The 15,834-nt window shown below is 33.9% G+C and overlaps 1 protein-coding gene across 1 annotated transcript in view; it reads right to left on the reverse strand.

The window, feature by feature from the left end:
* Positions 1-15,834, reverse strand: part of LOC133193447 (receptor-type tyrosine-protein phosphatase kappa-like) — a 343,287-nt gene that overhangs the window by 161,685 nt on the left and 165,768 nt on the right. The window lies entirely within an intron of this gene.

Consider the following 15,834-nt stretch of genomic DNA (forward strand, 5'->3'; position numbering starts at 1 on the left):
AAAATTTCCATATACGTTTGACAAATAATAAAAATTAATAAAAGCAAAAAATATTTTACAAATATTTTATTTCTTCTTCTCAGTGACATATTTATGTGTCAATGGTAGGGGTACACGGCACAGTCACGAAATCAGATGTTGAAAATATGTTTCACCAACGTTCAAACTCATAGTAAGAGCGAAAATAATTTAATTTATGTATATAATTTTTCAATTTAATTTTGACCTCATTTTTTGCAAATTTGTTAGAATTTCGATCAGAAATACGGAGACCATAAATAAATTTAAGCGTGGCATAGAAATCTGAGAACGACGAAAAAATGGAATTTGACGTCAAGGCGGCGCAGCGAGCATACCTTTAATTTTGTGTAGCGCTATGAAGAACTCTTTTCCAGACTAAACGACCTGCTAAAACAATAACAATGCAAAAAATGTGTCTAAGGGTTTTATTTTTTTCATTGGTATATATTTAATTCTTGCAAAATATTCAACAAGTGTAAAAACAAGAGCTCCAGACGACCATCAATTATTACGGAGTAAATAACGTTGACCCGCTATGCAAAAATCGGTACTGCGTGATGCCAATTCAACCTGTATATGACACTTTATGTATTTTTTACACTGAGGTAGCAACAGCACACATTTTTTTATTTTATTTTTTAAAGAATTGTTTAAGAAAGAGACAGTTTGATTTTTGGAATGTTATATGTGATAATAGAGAAAGAAGAGTAAACGCTTCCCGATCGTTTCACTTGCAAAAACATCTCTGGCTAACATGACGTTAAAATGGTGTAGCGATGCTGCTCCAGGTCGATAGACATATGCATGTTTATAATTTCACCGGAAGTTGTCTAATTATCCTATAAATTAGAAATTTTGCACATTTCTTTTATTCGTTATTTATAAAATGTTGACGAAGTCTCATGAATGTATCTCTGGCCTTTATGGAGTAAAAGTAAATGTCTCAATAATTTCCGAACAGCCCTCGTAAACACCATCAGCAGGTACGTGATAGTGAAATATTACTACAAAAAAAAAAGGAAAGTTGACGATGGAAAATCTAAACCCATCTCTTCTGTCATACAATTTAGTTGTTAATTGGCCTTTGTCATTTATACAGTGCCAACCAGACCCAACCTGACACAAATCAGTCCCAGAGCAGTCCCGGGGACTGCTTTCTGGGACTGCTTAAGCAGTCGCACAGCGGTCCCAAAGCAGTCCCACAGCGGTCCCAGCAGTCCCAGCGGTCCCAGAAAGCAGTCCGAGCAGTTCCAGAAAACAGTCCCAGCAGTCCCAGTGGGTGGGGTTAATTATTTTAATGGGCGGAGCTTACTCAGAAATGAGATTACCAATAAACAATGTAACTATAAAGGGCAGTTGCAATTGATGATGCATTTCTTTCTGAGTAGTATCAACAAATATTTACAATTCTTACGCGGCAGTCATTTCTAAACTGTTAAGAAAATCATAGTACTCGTATAGAAACAGATAATAATTATTGAACGAAGACGACGTTCACACCTATTATTAAAACACAATTATGTGGTATTTTAATTTTTCACCAAAATAAATCAATTTTTTTTCTGTGATTGATATTGGTATCCATATTTATTTATTTATCTATTTTTTATAGATTATTAAATTTAAATTGTTTATTTTCTACCAGAATTAGATCTTATTTTATCTCATAATTATAGAGCAAGGCCGATTCTCATACTATACTCTGAATGCATTTTTCTTAAGTATAGGAGCTTTTGCAAAATTCTTTGTTAAATTTTTCCGAAATATTATTTTTCCGTCATGGTTATTTTCACTAACGTGCCAATTCAATTATTGTTAGATTCTCTATGTAACAGAAAACAATAACACTCAGTTTTAAGTGTTTTATTATATAAACGTTTGAGTGTACATCTGTAAATCACGCGAATGGACCCTCAGATTATGTTCAAAATTAATTAATCCCGAAATGTAGTCAGTAAAACATCCAGATATGGAACAGATGTGGGGGTTCTGTGGTGTCCTTTATTGCAAGTTCACTGGGATATATCAAGTCGATATATTGTTTATTGATAAACATCGTCGATATATCGAAATGTCGAATTGAAGGCCACAGCTAGTGTTGTCCTCTTCTCTTATAGAAGCTTTTGAATAAATTCTGCTTCATAAGAATATAAGAACATGCCAGCTAATAAAGAAGAACAATTTGCGCCCATCGAAATTCCAACAGTTTGTTTGAAAACTTGGTCTCCGAAGACTACATACATGTTGTCAATAAATAACTCCAGCATCCTTTTAATTTCAATTTCAGAGTATATATTAGTGTGTACTTTCAAAGTGGTTTATTATGAAGTAATTTTTTTTCTGATTACCAATCACAAGAAGGAAAAATTTCCGAGTTCCGTTTTCATTTTAGATGCAGTTGTCTATGACATAAAAAGTCTAGATTTTAATTCATTGTGAGGAATGGTTGTATAAAGTGTTGAAAAGTGATAAGTTTTGATTTTAAAGTCTTTGAAAAATTTGGTGATTTTAGTTTCTTAAAGTTTTTTCCCGAGTTTTTGAGGATCCAAATCTGATTTAAACCACTTCTAGAATAAGCTGTAGCACAGTACGTCTGAAGTTTCTCCTTAACAGCAATTGATATTTTTGCAAGGAGTATGGATTGGTAGCTAGAGCATTTGCTGGGCCCAGCAACGTATCTTTGTTTGTAAGGTTTTTATGAAGTTTAGGAATCCAGTTCAGGTATGGTAGAACGATCTCACCTTGATGAGTATATTAATAGTATTAAACACTGAAATATTATTTTGAAGAATTTGTTCTTTGGAAAGTGAACTGTGAGTATATTTAGGATTTCCAAGCGTAAAACTAAAAACCAGGGTCTTCTTAAATACAATTATAACCATAAGCCTTCCAAAAAAAGACGATATTGTTACCAGCCTTGTCTGCTGGAACCATAGCATATTTTTTCTGTAGTCGCTCCCTAACTCTTTTATCACTTCCAGTTTAGTAAAAATGAAGGGTAGATGGATCGCATTTTTCCTATTTATTTTCTAATACGAATATTTAATATATTTCCAAAACAGTTAATGCATTCTGACAAAGTATTCAGGTATTCCATTTCAAATTTAGCCCAACGTTTGGCATAATCTTCGACAGAATTCATGATAGAAATAAAGCCCTGTTCCCAATTAAAGGATCGGGACTCCCTGTATTGAGGAATTTTACAAGGTCTATAGGTCTATTTTTTTAACTTTATTAACATCACCAGTAATGAAGTGTCCAGCTAGACTGTGGTTGAAAGAAGAAGAACACTTTAAGAGGATTTTATTTTAGATGTTCAATATCTAGGCGCTGAACGGTTTGTTTATAGTTGAAAAGTTTGACGCAACAGTTTGTGAATATCTGTAGGAAATGCATGGTGTAGACTTCCACTTGAAATATGGTGGATTGCAAGACTGAACTTTTTTAATGATTAAGAATACATGTATTCCTAATGTTCACAGCATCTAATCCTTTGTTTGCAAATTTAAGCTTAAGGAACTGACGGGTAGGGCCAGAATTATCATCCGACACACGCGGTGGTTTAAAGAGCCTGTGCTGGGCAACATCCATAATCACAAAAACTACATTGTATTCTGCAGTTGAAGAATCTACATATTAACTTGCTTTGGCTTCTTTAAATATTCCATTTAAGAATTTCTATGGAAACAGAATAAAGTTAAGTGCGATTGTGATGAAGACCTTATTGTTTATTGACATGAGGCAGAAGTGAATCAGAAGAGACATCACGTTTTTTTTTTTTTTTTTTTTTTTTGTTATCAAAATATCAAAGGTTTTCCATTTTTTTGTAGATCATTTTGAAATGGAGCACACTGGGTCCGAAAAAAAGTGTCAAAAACATCTTGGATTGAAACATCAAAGTCTTTAATTTTTCTGTCGCCTGCAGAGCAGAGGGGCACTAAGGGATCACTTTACCCGGCGTATGTCGCTGTCAGTCTGTCCGTCTGTCCGTTTGTCGCACCCTATATCTCAAGAACTGTAATAGGTATGGATTTGATAGTTTGCTCATATAGTGCTTGGCACTATGGCTTTTGTAATTTACCATATTACCGACCTCGTGACCTTTGAGCTTAACCTTTGACTCACTTTCAAAATATTTCATAGTGTCGATACACATAATATTTTTGACATTTAAGAGGTAAGTCTATTTTATTAAGCATGTACACTGTTTGTCATAAGACAATATGAAAAATACTAGCATTACAATTAACTTGACCTTTGGCCTACTTTGCAAAAAATATCTCGGACAGTTTAATTGAATTTATGACTTTCAAACTTTGAGGGACAGGGTTTAGATAATAAGCATTTATACATATTTTTGAGCTCATGATAGTATAGATTGTAACCGTATGATACTCGGTTAACTGAAAAACATTTAAATACTATGAAAATACATCGGGATCGGTATTTCACAATGAATCGTGTAGACTGAGAATTGCATTAAAAACAGACTGAAATCTCTTTTGAATAAATATTGTAAACACCTTTAGCTCATGAAAAAATACTTTGAAATTCCATACTATTCAGTGACCATACAAACATTTTAAATACCATTATATTACATCGGGATCGGTATTCAATAATGGATCATGTAGATTGACAATTGCAGTAAAGACAGACTGAACTCTCTTTTGGAGGATTGTTGGAAACAAGTATCAATAAAATGACAAATACAGTGTAGTTACTTCTAATAATTTCAATTTAATTATTCATTTGAGGGTTATGGTACCATATTTTCTTTGATTGTCAGATTCTATCGCAGTCTTATACTATCTATGGATGCCATTTTTTCTTTGTAGGCAAATGCATAAACTATCACTCTATCATGCTTATAGTAAATAAAAATATGACTACTGTTTTATTTATTTACACCTTTAATGAAGCTACAAAGCAGACGACACATGCGTTTCTTGAAACACTCTAGTTTTAGAAAAGGTATGGTTCGTTTATAGCAAAACTGGATATCTGCTGACTGTACACAAAATAGATTGTGCATGTCAGGAAGGAAAATTTGAGGAGCACCAACCATTCTGTTAGAGCCTATGCCCCTCATAGACTCTGCAGATTGACACTTTTTTATACTGGGCGCCGTGTCAGCCAGTATGAAATCTTTTATCGTTTTAATATTCATAGCATAATTAATACCGAGCGACAAATATCCTCTATACACAAATAAATCTTGATGATAATAATTTGATTAAGGCCACGCACTGTTTTAAACTTCGTTGATATTTTCTTTTATTCCTCTCATAAATCAACTGATTAACGATAAAAAGTCTCATTTTCCCCCATTTTCCTCATTTTTTGAACTTCGGATTGAAGTTAGGGGACCAATTCTTTAACTGGGGATATGTAAGGGGAAAACTTCGTTGAACAAATCTCTTCTGTAGAAGAACGGGGCAATTGTTAGTTATAATGTCTTCCATATGGCTCTGACGTTTCTCTGTCTCCAGTCTCATTTTATTTCTGACGTCCAATATTGATCATATTTGAAAACAGTTCAAAGAATCTGATTCCTAGAAGGATACTTCTCTTCTGGATACTTCCTTTTCAAACTCCTATTCCCTAGAACTGGGTTTTTTTCTTTTGCAAAGAACAGTTTAAGAATATCAATTTCATAAACTCTTACATTTTCATTTTTTAAAAAGCTGATTTCATGACTTTCAATGATGTAATCAATACTTTAAATAAGCAATTTTGACGTTATAGTATATAGCATTCATATTATGATATAAATTGAGGGGCAACATACTATAAATTTCCCTTCTTGTTATGTTAATATTAGATCACTGTGCAGAAATATTGACAACCAAATGTGGGACATGTTTGTTGAAACACTCTCTTTTAATGTACAATCATCTTTAGGCAGTGCAAATTAAAGTTTGCAAATAGGTTTAGGTTTGAGGATTTCACAGTGAACACTGTGCTCTCAATTATCTGATCATGAACTACCAAGATAATATAATGGAATTCAACTTCAATTAACTCCTGCTATGGGTTTTGTGATTGTGGTACATATACAACACGTTGAGTTTTCATATTATTCCCCACTTTAACTGAATTATTAAAGAAAGGAAGGACTACGTAATCTACATACAGTGTCAACATAATTTGTTATGCAATATTGTTTTAAGCTATATTGTTATATGGATATGAAATTTGGGGATTTTCAAAAATGTAATTATAGAAAGGACTCGCCTAAAATTTTGTAAAATTTTACTCGATTTAAAAGACTCAACTCTAGATTTCATGATTTCATCACCCCTTACGGTGATTCTTGTTTGGGTCTCAAACATGTTCGTACACCCTTATTTGTACGTCACCTTGTGCTACATGTACGTCATAATATTCTTTTAAAACGGTTTAGACAGATAATCTCAAAGAATATAACTTGAGCAAAGGAGGAAAAGATACTTGAAACTTTTTTTAGAAAAAAATATTTTGTCAAATATAAGAAACTACGTTTATATACATTATAATACTACATATTAAATAACGGCGTTTGTGGCGTAATCGGTAGCACATAGGACTGACAATCTTGGGATCGTGAGTTCGATCCCCGGCGTGGGCGCTGTCGGAGTTTCTTTAAAAAAAAGAAGCATGCACTATTTCGGCAAAGAATGCTTATATAAATTGTATATTTGCTATATAAATCCTTAGAACACTATGCGAAAAATAATTGAGTATTGATTAAATAGAGACAAACTGACAGGAAGCATGAAAATGTAAAATGGTGATGAGATTCACGTAAATGAATAAATGACTAATTAGCAATTATAGCATAATAAGTCATATAAGTGATATCTGTTTCATAAAATAGCATTAGTTAATATGTGTTTTTGCTGGTCAAAATATAGCTGGAAAATCCTTGAATTGTTATACCTACATGATTTTTTTTTCTGAAAACATTTCCAGTGTTGTTGATAAGAATGAATTCTTACTTTGTGTAATGTAATCACACACACACACACACATACACACACACACACACACACACACACACACACCCAGTCTTACATATAGTCAAACCTATACACTCACCCTCACGCATGTCTGTGTGTGTGTGTGTGGGGGGGGGTGTAAAGGTTCATTTATGAACAATTTCGTAACAAGACTAGAGGTACTGTGAGCTTTGAGCTCACAAAATGATACCCCCTGCTTCCATTTGAGAATAAGTCCCTTAATTTTTATTCAGTAGTAAAGAAGGAGTTGCAATTAAGAGAAGGGCGCCTCCAACTTTATGGATATCTAGGCAGTATCTATATTTGGCTTTGGGAAACACCAAATGTCTCTCAGATCAAAATGAAAAATGGGAGGTGCACAATGACACTATATAATAAAGATTATGTGAAAGACATTGAATTTTATCCAATGCTTTAAGAGGAGTTTTGAATTAGATACGAGTCCCCCTAAAGTTATCGAAAGAATTGAAATGTCAATGTTTTGCTATGGGAATCCATAAATAACTGTCGGATCAAAACTAAAATAAAAGATGCATATTGGCGCTATAATGATACAAATTTTGTGAAAGTTTCATTAAATTCAGTAGTACATTGTATGAGGCGTTGCGGATAGGAGATGGGTACCCCCAAGTGTAACGGACGTACGGAAGGGTGTGCAGAAGGACGTACGAAAGTAACCCCCATCACAACATACCTCCGTTCTTCACGCGGGAGTTTAAAATTTTAAACATCATTGTACTTACCACAAACACCAGTATTGATGTCACATTTCGAACAATTTGAACAGGGCTGACACCTATCCCCATAACTGCCTATATCACAGCCTAAAAAGTTACATGATAAAAAGACATTTTACAACGGCTTATTTCTTTCAAAATATGTGGGAGTAAAATCGTTTAGATTATAACTTTAGTATGATTATAACTTTTTTTTTCATTGATTTCTAGTAAATACTTTTAGAATACATCTCATTGCAAGATTTTACAAGTACTGTGGAATATTTCAATTCTCATCTAAGCCTTAAAACGACTTCATTTTAGATACAAACGATTACTCGATTACAACAGAATCAGAAGCACCATTGAGGCTCGTCTGCACTATCGAGCTATGTATATGTTATAAACATTGAAAAGCCCATGGTAAGAATAATAATTTTAATAAGGCATGTATGCACAGTTAAAAAAACTCATCATGCTTTTGTAATAAACTATAGGGAAATAATGAACAGTATTCATGATCAAAAGTCCATACAAAACAATACAAAAACATGAAATAAACAACTTGGTCCTTTCAGTCCTCACATACGGAAGCTTAACATGGAAAACAGCAGAGCGATAAAAAGACGACTGACACACTCCAGAAAAGATGCCTGTGAGAAATCTAAGAGTAGAGTGACTAGATAAAATATCAAATAATAAAGTACATCATAGAAATACGACAAGAGCATAATCGCAACAACATCAATCGTAGCAATGGGGAAGTGGAAATGGAAGAATGGAGAACACAGGGAATAGTTCCACGACATAAACATGGCAGCCAGAATGAAGTAGCAAAATAGGCCGATGAAAAACAACTTGGAGAGGAACTACTGAGCTTGAAGTGTTGCAGCAGCTGGGTGGAATAACTGAAAGTCAGCAAAGACACTACGTTGCATATTTTGAAACATAATTTTTGTCTGTATCGAAAGCTTGTATTCTATAGTACTTGGAAAGTGCTGCTAGAATAGTGGGGTTAACATGAATTGATGACAATTCCTTGATCGTATGCATATAAAATGTAAAAATGTAAAAATTTTCGTAAAGTTTTATGCGAAACTTTAAAATATTTTTTCTGTGTCAGAAGAGTAGGATTCTAGCAGCACTTTTCATGACCCAGTGATGTTTTTACAAAATTATTTTCACAAAAAGAAATGAATTATCCCCGGGGCAGTGTTAAACATTTCACATTTTCATTAAGGCAATTTTTCTTTTTATAAACGTCACGTGATGACGTCGTTTGTTTGTTTGTTTGTTTGTTTATTGTTTAACGTCCCTCTCGAGAATCTTTCACTCATATGGAGACACCACCACTTGCCGGTGGAGAGCTGCAAATTTTGACCTTTACTCGGCACTCAGGGCCATTGAGCAGTGAAGGATCTTTTTCGTGCCAGCACCTACTGCGACACGGGACCTCGGTTTATACGGTCTCATCCGAAGGACCGGTTTTCACGTCCCACAGTGGGATTCGAACTCGCGGTGTAAGGATCAACTCCTTACTCCGCGACTCTAGAGCGAACGCTCTAGCCACTGCGCCACGCGGGCGACGATGACGTCGTAGTGGAGTGCCTCTTTCATTTTTTTTTTTCGTAAAATGTAACATTGATAAATCGGAAAAAAGCCATAGATAAAACATTTACTATTATTATCCATTGTATAGACGTCATTGAGTCTTAGGTTGAAAGAAGATGACGTCGTAGTGGAGTGCTTCTTTCAGCCTAAGACTCAATGACGTCTATACAATGGATAATAATAGTAAATGTTTTATCTAGGGTGAGTTAACCATGCATCGGACACATACCTTGCTTCGGACAACTTCAAGCAATAAACTTTCATTGAACCCGAGTCTCTCCGTGTTTTTACTTGTTTCTGTCTTAAAGATGAAGAATTAAACTTTTTAATGATGTCGATATTTATTTTCTTGTTGTGATAAAAATATCACAAGAATGGCCTTGAAATAACGTCATATTTTGCATCATCAAAGGGGAGTAACCAGAATTTTACGATTTTGCAACTTTTAGAGTTGTCATTCTTTTAAAAAGACATCAACGGAACGGGTCGGACCTTGGTAAAATTTGCCAATGATTGATAATATTACAGAAATTTTTCAAAAATTTTACTTGAATGTTTGTATAATATATTTTAGAGTTGTTTTTAACTAGTATGTTTATTTCACCGTATATCGGGCACAAATTAACCATGCATCGGACACTTTCCGATGCATGGGTAATCACTTCCATTTTCATGTAAAACCCAAATGACAGCTGTTTTTTTTACGGAAATAGAAAATAGAAACTCTAAATTTTTAGTGAAAATACAAATTATCGATATATGACAACTAGAAGTGGACTCAATTTATCTTTAAACTAGATGATTATAACCCACGAGACAAAGGCGCGAGTTGCCATATTACTAGCATTGTAAAGCCTTTCTAAGGCGATGTGATGCAACTAAAATTTCTTCATATTTGTGGATTGAAATAGTCATTCAAATTTAATTAGAAGGTTAATTTTTTAATAAAAGATAAAAATGTTTCGATATCACTAATTTTAAAGCACCAAGATCAAGGTATGATATTTTTCTGGTTTAAATATCGTATGTCCGATGCAAGGTGAATATTGTCCGATCCACGGTAAATTCTGACTTATTTCGAAAAACTCGGTTTTTAATGATATTTTCTCAATAAATAGGACACGATTGTGTCAAAATTTTATATTTTAACCACATACTACATGTTACGTTCCATTTTGATAATATTCGGTCTGTAGCGATATCGCTAGAACTTGTTGAAGTGCGAAGGTGTCCGATGCATGGTGAATTCACCCTATGGCTTTTCCGATTTATCAATGTTACATTTTACTTAAAAAAAGTCTAATTTCGGCGAAATATGATCTAGGTACTGCCTTAAGATACCTGCGCAGCGGCCACAGCGATGAGAGAGATAGGCAGAGGCAGTGTAGTATAGGGTCTTATAACCCAGCAGGTACGAAGAAGATAGGTAAAGTGAGATGAGGGAGGCTTTTGGATGCACATTGCATAAAAAAGGATTAAAACGTACCCTTTAGTTAAACATACATGGATTCACTGCTGTGTACTGAGTTAAACATGCTAGTCATGATTAGCCTAGAGCTGAACAAAACGTATTGATGTGCATAATAGCCCTAACTAACTAAAAGTTATAGAATAGGTTATTAAAAATGGTTGTCAAAGGGCGCGATGTGTCCCCAATTTTTATTAACAAGGAATCAAAAGCTTACCATACACTTCGACTTCACAAATTTCAAGTATAGGTCCAGTTGCGGAATCATTAGGGGCGTCATAGTTGGTTTCGATGATAACGTATCTCGCCTCTGCTTTACAGGCGATGGTTTGTGTGTCATTAGGTACTTTTGTTTCAGGCGTGGTGTCAGTATAACATGTTTCTCTTGTTGAAGACAGGGTTTTAGAAACTTCTAAGTTATACCTCCTGAATCTATACGGCTTCCATTTGTCTAGAAAAATTACGAGAGAATATGTTGAATATCTTTTTACCAAATCCTGCAGTAACTATAATTACTGCATTTGTTAGATTATTAGCTTGGCTCAAAACATTGTATATCCTGATTTTCAAGACATAAAATTTGATGCCGCCTCATGTTATCAATTATCATTCGGAACTCTAAACATTCGGAGGCCATATATAAACAATTTGTCTAAATATATATCCAATCTTATCCTTCAAAACATAAATGATTTATTAATACAGAATATTTGAACAACTAGAGAACACGTTTTTTTCCCATTATTTTTATAACTTTATGCATGCTTATGTTTGACATTAAATCAATCTGTAAAGCACTGGTGCTGATTATCAGCTTGACAACCTATTTTCCGTGAAGTTTAGATTTCTGCTTCAAAACACCGATTTTATTGGCGGGTCATGAATTTGAAGGATTTGAGTCTGCAGGGTACAGCCTGTACCATACATTTTGGTGAATTCTATTCCAATCATTAACATTTATTTGTAATTATCAGCTTTAGGGAGAAGATATACACTCAGGAATGAAATCATGCATATCTCAGGCATCACTTTAATTCCTTTCGTCATTATTCAAATATACAAAAAAAAAAAACAAAACAAAACAAAACAAAAACAAGTTTAAAGATAGTAATTATATATAGCGAATTGTATTTGCCAAAATATGCAAATTTTATATCACCTCCAAAACAAAATGGTTGTAGGATATAATAACGCTTTCATATAGCTGTAAATCGAATCCTACTTTCAAAAATCAGGAGTAGATGTTTTGCAGATAAGAAAAAAAGTTTCATTTTACAGAAGTTTTAGTTTCTGAGATACAAGATTGGTGTATAATAAAATATTGATTTTTTGATAATCTTCCACCTTGAGATGTTTTATGTTTTGAGGAGCTAAGGTAAGTTGTTTAGCCAATATAAAATACAAGTAAATCAGTGAGACAAAATGTTTCTACTGAAGTCTACACAGCTCCCTATTCCTTTTAAAAAAGTCAATGGTTTATGATTTTTTTAATCTGACAAATTAGTATCGTAGATATATTTTCATAAATTTATGAACTCTGAAAATTAATATGCTATGCAGATACCCATGAATTCAATTTTGAAGATTATTTAAGCAAACATGATTGCTGAGTAATTTATACATTACATACATTTTTTTCATTTCGGTAACAAAAGGTAAAACAAGTTGTTTGAAAATAGCATCCATCTTTTTAAATTGCTGGATTTATGTATTCATATATCATATTAAATATATCAAATTAATTCAAAGAAAATACAATTTCTATTGACCCTGCCTGCAACTATACGTTATGGTATGGTATAGGTTTAAGGTTTATTATGTCTGTAGAGTAGCACCACTATCACCCTAGCACAGACAAGCTAATTCAGAGAATTTGTGTCCCCCGCTTAGGAAAAAAAGAAGAGCATGCACAGTACTGGGTGTAGGGATGCGGACTTCCCCCCTCCTGGATTTGTAGAATTAATAAATGTATACATGTATATGGAAGCAAATAAAAAAAAATACCAATATGGATATAAAGATTTCATTGCTTATTCTTTAATATGTGTATAGAAGATTCTTTTTATATAGAATATTTATCATGCTATTATAATGATTTCATGAGACGTTTGTACATGCCAGACGTAATAACTTTTCCATTTCACTTATTAAATACTATCATTTAGTAAATCAAAAAAAAAAAAAAAAAAAAAAAAAAAAAAAAAAAATCATCTGGGATTTGAACCCTGGACCTCTCACTTCCTAAGCAAGAATCCTACCTCTATACCACGGAGGCACTTGAATATACAGCAAATCAAATGAAAACATTAGGTCACATATAATGTTTATGTTCAAGTTCGACATTGTCAAATTTTACGCAATACATGGTGTCTAATTCAGCCTTTACTAAACAGTTCTAATCGATGTTATTAGAATATAAAGTCCGCCGACAACCTGTATTAAACGTAATAACTCTACACATGCCCCTGTGCTAAAAATAATGCCAAATAAATCGACTTTTAATACAATGAATAAAAAAAGGAGCAGGACACTTTGAGAGGGTGAGAGAGGCTATAGGGAGTTATGGTATAAAATTTCGTTGCAAAAGCTCAAAAGCTTCATGAGATATCGCCCGGAAACGAAAGTATTACACACAGACAGGATGTATGAATATACGACCTTGAACTTTGACCTTTTGACCTCAAAATAGAAAGGTTTCTTTATTAGGCCACAAAGAGTTGTTATGTAAAATTTCATTTCTAAAGCACAAAGGGTTCTCGAGATATCGCGTGGAATCGAAAGTGTTAAAACAGACAGAATTTATAAATTTATGACCTTGACCTTTGACCTTTTGACCTCAAAATCAATAGGTTTCCTCTTTAGGCCACAGGGAGTTGCTATGCAAAATTTCATTTCGAAAGCTCCAAGGGTTTTTGAGATATTGTGCGGAAACGAAAGTGTTACAGACAGACAGAAATAAAAAAGAAAGATGGACAGACGGATGGACGGACAGACAGACCCAAATTGAAATCCCCCACTTTCAGTGAAAGCGGGGGATAAAAGTGATTAAATTTTTTAAATAACATAAAACATTGATTCTAGAATATTCCTATGTACATATTTTTATGTAAGACTTAATTTAAACAGTGAAGAATATATTTGTTGTCTATATTTCTGTCTGTCTGTAGCACCTTCGTTTCCGCGCGATATCTCGAGAACCATTTGAGCTTTCGCAATAAGATTTTACATAGCAACTCCTTATGGCCTAAAGAAGAACCCTATTGATTTTGAGGTAAAAATCAAGATCATGAATTCATAAATTCTGCTTGTTTGAACACTTTCGTTTCCGCGTGATATTTGGAAAAACCTTTTGGCTTTTGCAATGAAATTTTACAAAACAACTCCCTGGTCGCCTGCGTGGCGCAGTGGTTATAGCGTCTGCTCTAGACTCGCGGAGTAAGAAGTTGATTCTTACGTAGCGGGTTCGAATCCCACTGCGGGACGTGGAGACCGTTTCTTAGGATGAGACCGTATAAACCGAAGTCCCGTGTCGCAGTAGGTGCTGACACGAAAAAGGTCCCTCACTGCTCAATGGCCCCGAATGCCGAGTAAATGTTAAAATATGTACCTAGTCCTCCACCAGCAAGTGGTTTCGTCTCCATATGAGTGAAAAATTCTCGAGAGGGTCGTTAAACAACAAATATCCGATCAATCAAACCTTAAGAAAACCCTATTGATGTTGAGGTCAAATGGTAAAAGTTCAAGGTCGTAAATTTATACATTATGTCTGTGTGTAAAACTTTCGTTTCCGGGCGATATCTTAAGAAGCTTTTGAGCTTTTGCAATGAAAATTTATACCATAACTCCCTATCGCCTCTCTCTCGGCCCTCTCAAAGTGTCCCCCCGTTTTTTTCTTATTGTATTAAAAGTCGTTTGGTACTATTTTTATCACAGGGGAATGTGGAGTGGTTGTCGGCGGATTTTATATTCTAATAACATCGATTAGAACTGTTTAATAAAGGCTAAATTAGACGCCATGTATTGTGTAAAATTTTGACAATATCGAACGTGAATATAAGCATTATATGTGACCTAATGTTTGCATTTAATTTGATGTATAATCAAGTGCCTCTTTGGTCTAGGGGTATGATATTCTTGCTTTCCAGACGAGAGGTCCCGGGGTTAAAATTCCAGACGATCCGGGTTTTTTTGTTACTAAATGATAGTATTCAACATATGAAATAAAAAAAAAAGTTATGATGTCTGGCGTGTCAAATTTCTCATAAAATCATTATTACAGTATGACACATGTAAATATTCTATATACAGAAGAATATTCTATACAGACAAATATTAAACAATAAGCAATCTTATCGTTATATTCATATTAGTATTTCTTTATTTGTTTCAATATACATGTACAGATTTAATAATTCTGCAAATTCAGAAGGGGGAGGTCCGACCCCCCCCCCCCCCCCACACACACACACACACACACGCACATGCTCTTCTTTTTTTCCCTAAGTGAGGGACACAATAAATAAGCTTGTATAACTTTAAAATCTCAATTTCATTAATCAAGACGTTTCAGTTTTACATGTTAGCAATCTTATTTTGATACCTGATGTATTATGTTAAACGTCTTGTACTTTGAGGGTGCTCTGTTTCTATTTCCATCAAGGATAAAAGAAGTGAATATGCACATATTTTTGTAAATTTATCAACACATAGTCGGGGATAGAAATAAGATTTCCACACCTTACATTATGTTTAGACCTAATATTTAATACAAAAGACGTTATGCACACACACACACACACACACACACACAAAAAAAAAAAAAAAAAAAAAAAAGATTAAATCATAAATATTAAAAAGATTATTCATTCATAAAACGATATTTATCATGTTCATTAATTGACACGGTTTTTTTTTTTGCAAGTATCTACTATATACAATTCTGCACTTCGGGTTTGCCACGTACGATGCTCTCAGTGGCGAATATGCACATTTTCCCTATTTATTGGTACAACTTACT

The sequence above is a fragment of the Saccostrea echinata genome, unplaced genomic scaffold, assembly GCF_033153115.1.
Source record: "Saccostrea echinata isolate AGI-Se365-2 ecotype Australia unplaced genomic scaffold, CSIRO_AGI_Sech_v1 ptg000027l, whole genome shotgun sequence".
NCBI lineage: Eukaryota > Metazoa > Mollusca > Bivalvia > Ostreida > Ostreidae > Saccostrea > Saccostrea echinata.